The sequence below is a fragment of the Arachis hypogaea genome, chromosome 2, assembly GCF_003086295.3.
Source record: "Arachis hypogaea cultivar Tifrunner chromosome 2, arahy.Tifrunner.gnm2.J5K5, whole genome shotgun sequence".
Lineage (NCBI taxonomy): Eukaryota > Viridiplantae > Streptophyta > Magnoliopsida > Fabales > Fabaceae > Arachis > Arachis hypogaea.
The window spans coordinates 38,393,874-38,399,397 of record NC_092037.1 but is presented as its reverse complement, the minus strand read 5'-3'; the positions used below and the strand labels follow the sequence as shown (position 1 = coordinate 38,399,397).

General features: G+C 37.7%; 1 non-coding gene across 1 annotated transcript; it reads left to right on the top strand.

Moving 5' to 3' along the window:
* Window positions 1–3,245: 3,245 nt before the first annotated feature.
* Window positions 3,246–3,349, top strand: LOC112764677 (small nucleolar RNA R71). The gene has a single exon (XR_003183279.1). It is a non-coding gene; the product is annotated as a small nucleolar RNA R71 (small nucleolar RNA).
* Window positions 3,350–5,524: the final 2,175 nt, after the last annotated feature.

Here is a 5,524-nt window from a genome sequence, read left to right as displayed (position 1 = left end):
CTCCAACCATCCTCTAGCTACAGGCTTGAGGTCCAGTCTTCTTAGTTGGACCGGTTTGCCTTTGGAGTCTACTCTCCATTGGGCGCCTTCCACACAAATGTCCATTAGGACTTGGTCCAACCTTTGATTGAAGTTGACCCTTCTTGTGTAGGGGCGTTCATCACCTTGCATCATGGGTAAATGAAACGCCAACCTCACATTTTCCGGACTGAAATCTAAGTATTTCCCCCGAACCATTGTGAGATAGTTCTTTGGATTCGGGTTCATACTTTGATCATGGTTCCTAGTGATCCATGCATTAGCATAGAACTCTTGAACCATCAATAATCCGACTTGTTGCATGGGGTTGGTTATGACTTCCCACCCTCTTCTTTGAATTTCATGTCGGATTTCTGGATACTCATTCTTTTTGAGCTTGAAAGGGACCTCGGGGATCACCTTCTTCTTTGCCACAACATCATAGAAGTGGTCTTGGTGGCTCTTGGAGATGAATCTCTCCTTCTCCCATGACTCGGAAGTGGAAGCTTTTGCCTTCCCTTTTCCTTTCCTTGAGGAAACTCCGGTCTTGGGTGCCATTGATGGTGAATGAAAAATAAAAAGCTTAGGCTTTTTACCACACCAAACTTAAAATTTGCTCGTCCTCGAGCAGAAAAGAAAAGAAGAGTAGAAGAAGAAGAGAATTTGAGTAGAGAGGGAGAAGAGGGGGTTCGGCTAAATGAGAGAAGAATAGGTAGTGTTGTGTGAAAATGAAGAAGAAAGGAGAGGTATTTATAGGGAGGGGGGAGGGTGATGTTTCGGCCATTTTGGGTGGGAAAGGGTGGGAAATTGAATTTGAATGTAATGGAGGTAGGTGGGGTTTATGGGGAAGAGGAGGTTGATGTGAATGGTGCATGGGGAAATTGGGAAGAGGGGTTGAGGTGATTGGTGAAGGTTTTTGGGAAGTGTGACATTGAAAATGAGATTTGGATTAGGAGAGTGTGATTAGGATTAAAAGAAAAGGTAGGTGGGGATCCTGTGGGGTCCACAGATCCTGAGGTGAAAAGAATACCATTCCTTCACCATATAGGCGTGTAAATTGCCTTCATGCACCATTCTGGCGTTCAAACGCCCATTGGTGCATGTTCTGGGCGTTAAACGCCCATGTAATGCTTGTTTCTGGCGTTGAACGCCAGTTTCAAGCTTGTTTCTGGCGTTCAGCGCCAGATTGTCCTCTGCGTGCGCATCCTGGCGTTAAACGCCAGGATGTAGCTTGTTTTGGGCGTTCAGCGCCAGAAAGATGCTCTGTTCTGGCGTTGAACGCCAGCCAGATGCATCTTCTGGGCGTTGAACGCCAGCCCGTGCGTCCTCCAGGGTGAAAAATTTTTTTTCTTCTGTTTTTGACTCTGTTTTTAATTTTTTTGATTTTTTCGTGACTCCACATGATCATGTACCTAATTCAACACAAAAATAACACCAAAACAAAATAAAATAAGATTAGATAAATAAAATTGGGTTGCCTCCCAACAAGCGCTTCTTTAATGTCAATAGCTTGACAGTGGCTCTCATGGAGCCACAAGATGATCAGGTCAATTTAGTGTGTGGTCTCCACACCAAACTTAGAGTTTGGATATGGAGTTTGAACACCAAACTTAGAGTTTGGTTGTGGCCTCACAACACCAAACTTAGAGTTTGACTGTGTGGGCTCTTCTTGACTTTGAACTGAGAGAAGCTCTTCATGCTTACTCTCTTTTGTCCCAGAGGGATGGCCATGTGCTTGAAACACAAGGTATTCCCCATTCAATTGAAGGACTAACTCTCCTCTGTTGACATCTATCATAGCTTCTGCTGTGGCTAGGAAAGGTCTTCCTAGGATGATGCATTCATCATCTTCCTTCCTAGTATCTAGGATTATGAAATCAGTAGGGATGTAAAGGCCTTCAACCTTTACTAGCACGTCCTCTACTATCCCATGAGCTTCTCTCATGGACTTGTCTGCCAATTGTAATGAGAACTAGGCAGGTTGTACCTCAATGATCCCTAGCTTCTCCATTACAGAGAGTGGCATAAGGTTTATTCCTGACCCAAGATCACATAGAGCTTTCTCAAAGCTCATGGTGCCAATGGTGCAAGGTATTAAGAACTTGCCAGGATCTTGTCTCTTTTGAGGTAGAGTTTCCTGAATCCAAGTATCCAAATCACTAATGAGCAAGGGAGGTTCACTTTCCCAAGTCTCATTACCAAACAGCTTGGCATTCAGTTTCATGATAGCTCCTAAATATTGAGCAACTTGCTCTCCAGTGACATCTTCATCCTCTTCAGAGGATGAATATTCTTCAGAGCTCATGAATGGCAGAAGGAGATTTAATGGAATCTCTATGGTCTCTAGGTGAGCCTCAGATCCCTCAGGATCCTTATTAGGAAACTCCTTCTTGCTTGGAGGACGTCCCAGGAGGTCTTCTTCACTGGGATTTTCGTCCTCCTCCTCCTTTGTGCATTCGGCCATGTTGACTAAGTCAATGGCTTTGCATTCTCCTTTTGGATTTTCTTCTGTATTGCTTGGGAGAATACTGGGAGGAGTTTCAATAACTTTCTTACTCAGCTGGCCTACTTGTGCCTCCAAATTCCTAATGGAGGATCTTGTTTCATTCATGAAACTGAAAGTGGCCTTTGACAGATCAGAGACTATATTGGCTAAATTAGAATTATTTTGTTCAGAGTTCTCTGTCTGTTGCTGAGAAGATGATGGATATGGCTTACTATTATTCAGCCTATTGCGTCCACCATTGTTAAAACCTTGATGAGGTTTTTGTTGATCCTTCCAGGAGAAATTTGGATGATTTCTCCATGATGGGTTATAGGTATTTCCATATGGTTCACCCAGATAATTAACCTCTGCCATGGCAGGGTTCTCAGGATCATAAGCTTCTTCAGAAGCTGCCTCTCTAGTACTGTTGGATGCATGTTGCAATCCATTCAGATTTTGAGAGATCATGTTGACCTGTTGAGTCAACACTTTGTTCTGAGCCAGTATGGCATTCAGAGCATCAATTTCAAGAACTCCTTTCTTCTGAGGGACCCCATTATTCACAGAATTCCTCTCAGAGGTATACATGAACTGGTTGTTAGCAACCATGTCAATGAGTTCTTGAGCCTCTTCAGGCGTTTTCTTCAGGTGAATAGATCCACCTGCAGAGTGGTCCAGTGACATTTTCGAAAATTCAGAGAGACCATAATAGAATATATCTAATAGGGTCCATTCTGAAAACATGTCAGATGGACATCTCTTGGTCAGCTGCTTGTATCTTTCCCAAGCTTCATAGAGGGATTCACCATCTTTTTGTTTGAAGGTTTGAACATCCATTCTCAGCTTGCTCAGCTTTTGAGGAGGAAAGAATTTATCCAAGAAGGTAGTGACCAGCTTATCCCAGGAGTCCAGGCTATCCTTAGGTTGTGAATCCAACCATATTCTAGCTCTGTCTCTTACAGCAAAAGGGAAAAGCATGAGTCTGTAGACTTCAGGATTAACTCCATTCGTCTTTACAGTATCACAGACTTGCAAGAATTCAGTTAAAAACTGATAAGGATCTTCAGATGGAAGTCCATAAAACTTGCAGTTTTGTTGCATTAATGCAACTAGTTGAGGCTTAAGCTCAAAGTTATTGGCTCCAATGGCAGGAATGGAGATGCTTCTTCCATCAAAATTGGACGTTGGCTTTGTGAAGTCACCAAGCATTCTCCTTGCATTATTATTATTATTATTTTCGGCTGCCATGTCCTTCTCTTGTTCGAAAATTTCTGAAAGGTTGTTTCTGGATTATTGTAATTTAGCTTCTCTTAATTTTCTCTTCAGAGTCCTTTCAGGTTCTGGATCAACTTCAACAAGAGTGCATTTTTCCCTGTTCCTGCTCATATGAAAGAGAAGAAAACAAGAAAAGAAAAAGGAATCCTCTATGTCACAGTATAGAGATTCCCTTATGTTAGTAGAAGAAGAAGGGGGTAGAAGAATGAAGAAGGATGGATTTGTAGATGAAGAGAGGTGAAGAGAGGTGTTAGTAATTAAATAATTAAATAGAAGAAGAAAAGAGAAGAGAATTTTCGAAAATAATTTTTGAAAAAGGAGTTAGTAATTTTCGAAAATTAGAGATAAAATGTAATTAAAATTTTAAAGCATGAAACAATTAATTAATTAAAAAGAATTTTGAAAAAGAGAGAAATATTTTCGAAAATAGAAGAGGGGGAAGTAGTTAGGTGGTTTTGAAAAAGATAAGAAACAAACAAAAAGTTAGTTAGTTGATTGAAAAAGATTTGAAATCAAATTTGAAAAAGATAAGAAGATAAGAAGTTTAGATAGGATATTTTGAAATCAAATTTTGAAAAAGGTAAAATTTTTGAAAAAGATAAGATAAAAGATAAAAAGATATATTTGAAAAAGATATTTTGAAAAAGATTTAATTTTTAAAAAGACTTAACTAACAAGAAACCACAAGATAAGATTCTAGAACTTAAAGATTGAAGCTTTCTTAACAAGAAAGTAACAAACTTCAAATTTTTGAACCAATCACATTACTTGTTAGTTAATTTTCGAAAATTAGATATAAAAGATAAGAAAAAGATTTTGAAAATATTTTGAAAAATAATTTTGAAATTTTCGAAAATGATAAAAAAAATGAAAAAGATATGATTTTTGAAAAAGATTTTGAAAAGATAAGATTTTTAAAATTGAAATTTTGACTTGACTTGTAAGAAACAACTAATTTTAAAAATTTTTGACCAAGTCAACCCAAAATTTCGAAAATTTGGAGGAAAATAAGGAAAAGATATTTTTTTGATTTTTGAATTTTGAATTATGAAAGAGAAAAACAACAAAAATACTCAATGCATGAAATTTTTAGATCAAAACAATGTATGCATGCAAGAATGCTATGAATGTCAAGATGAACACCAAGAACACTTTGAAGATCATGATGAACATCAAGAACATAATTTTGAAAAATTTTTGATGCAACGAAAACATGCAAGACACCAAACTTAGAAATCTTTAATGCATGAAAAATATGAATGCAAAAATGCACATGAAAAACAACAAACAACACAAAACAAGAAATCATCAAGATCAAACAAGAAGTCTTGTCAAGAACAACTTGAAGATCATGAAGAACACTATGAATGCATGGATTTTCGAAAAAAATGCAAGAAAAATTTTAAAAGCATGCAATTGACACCAAACTTAAAAATCAACACAAGACTCAAACAAGAAACACAAATTATTTTTGATTTTTATGATTTTCTAATTTTTTTGTATTTTTATTAATTTTTTTCGAAAAACATTTTTGGAAAACGAAAAATAAAAGAAAAATTTTTGAAAAAGATTTTTGAAAAGAAAATTACCTAATCTGAGCAATAAGATGAACCGTCAGTTGTCCATACTCGAACAATCCCCGGCAACGGCGCCAAAAACTTGGTGGACGAAATTGTGATTCCTATTTTCTTGTAATTGGATTTTAGAAATTGGCACTAGTGGACACAACTCCGTTCAACTAACCAG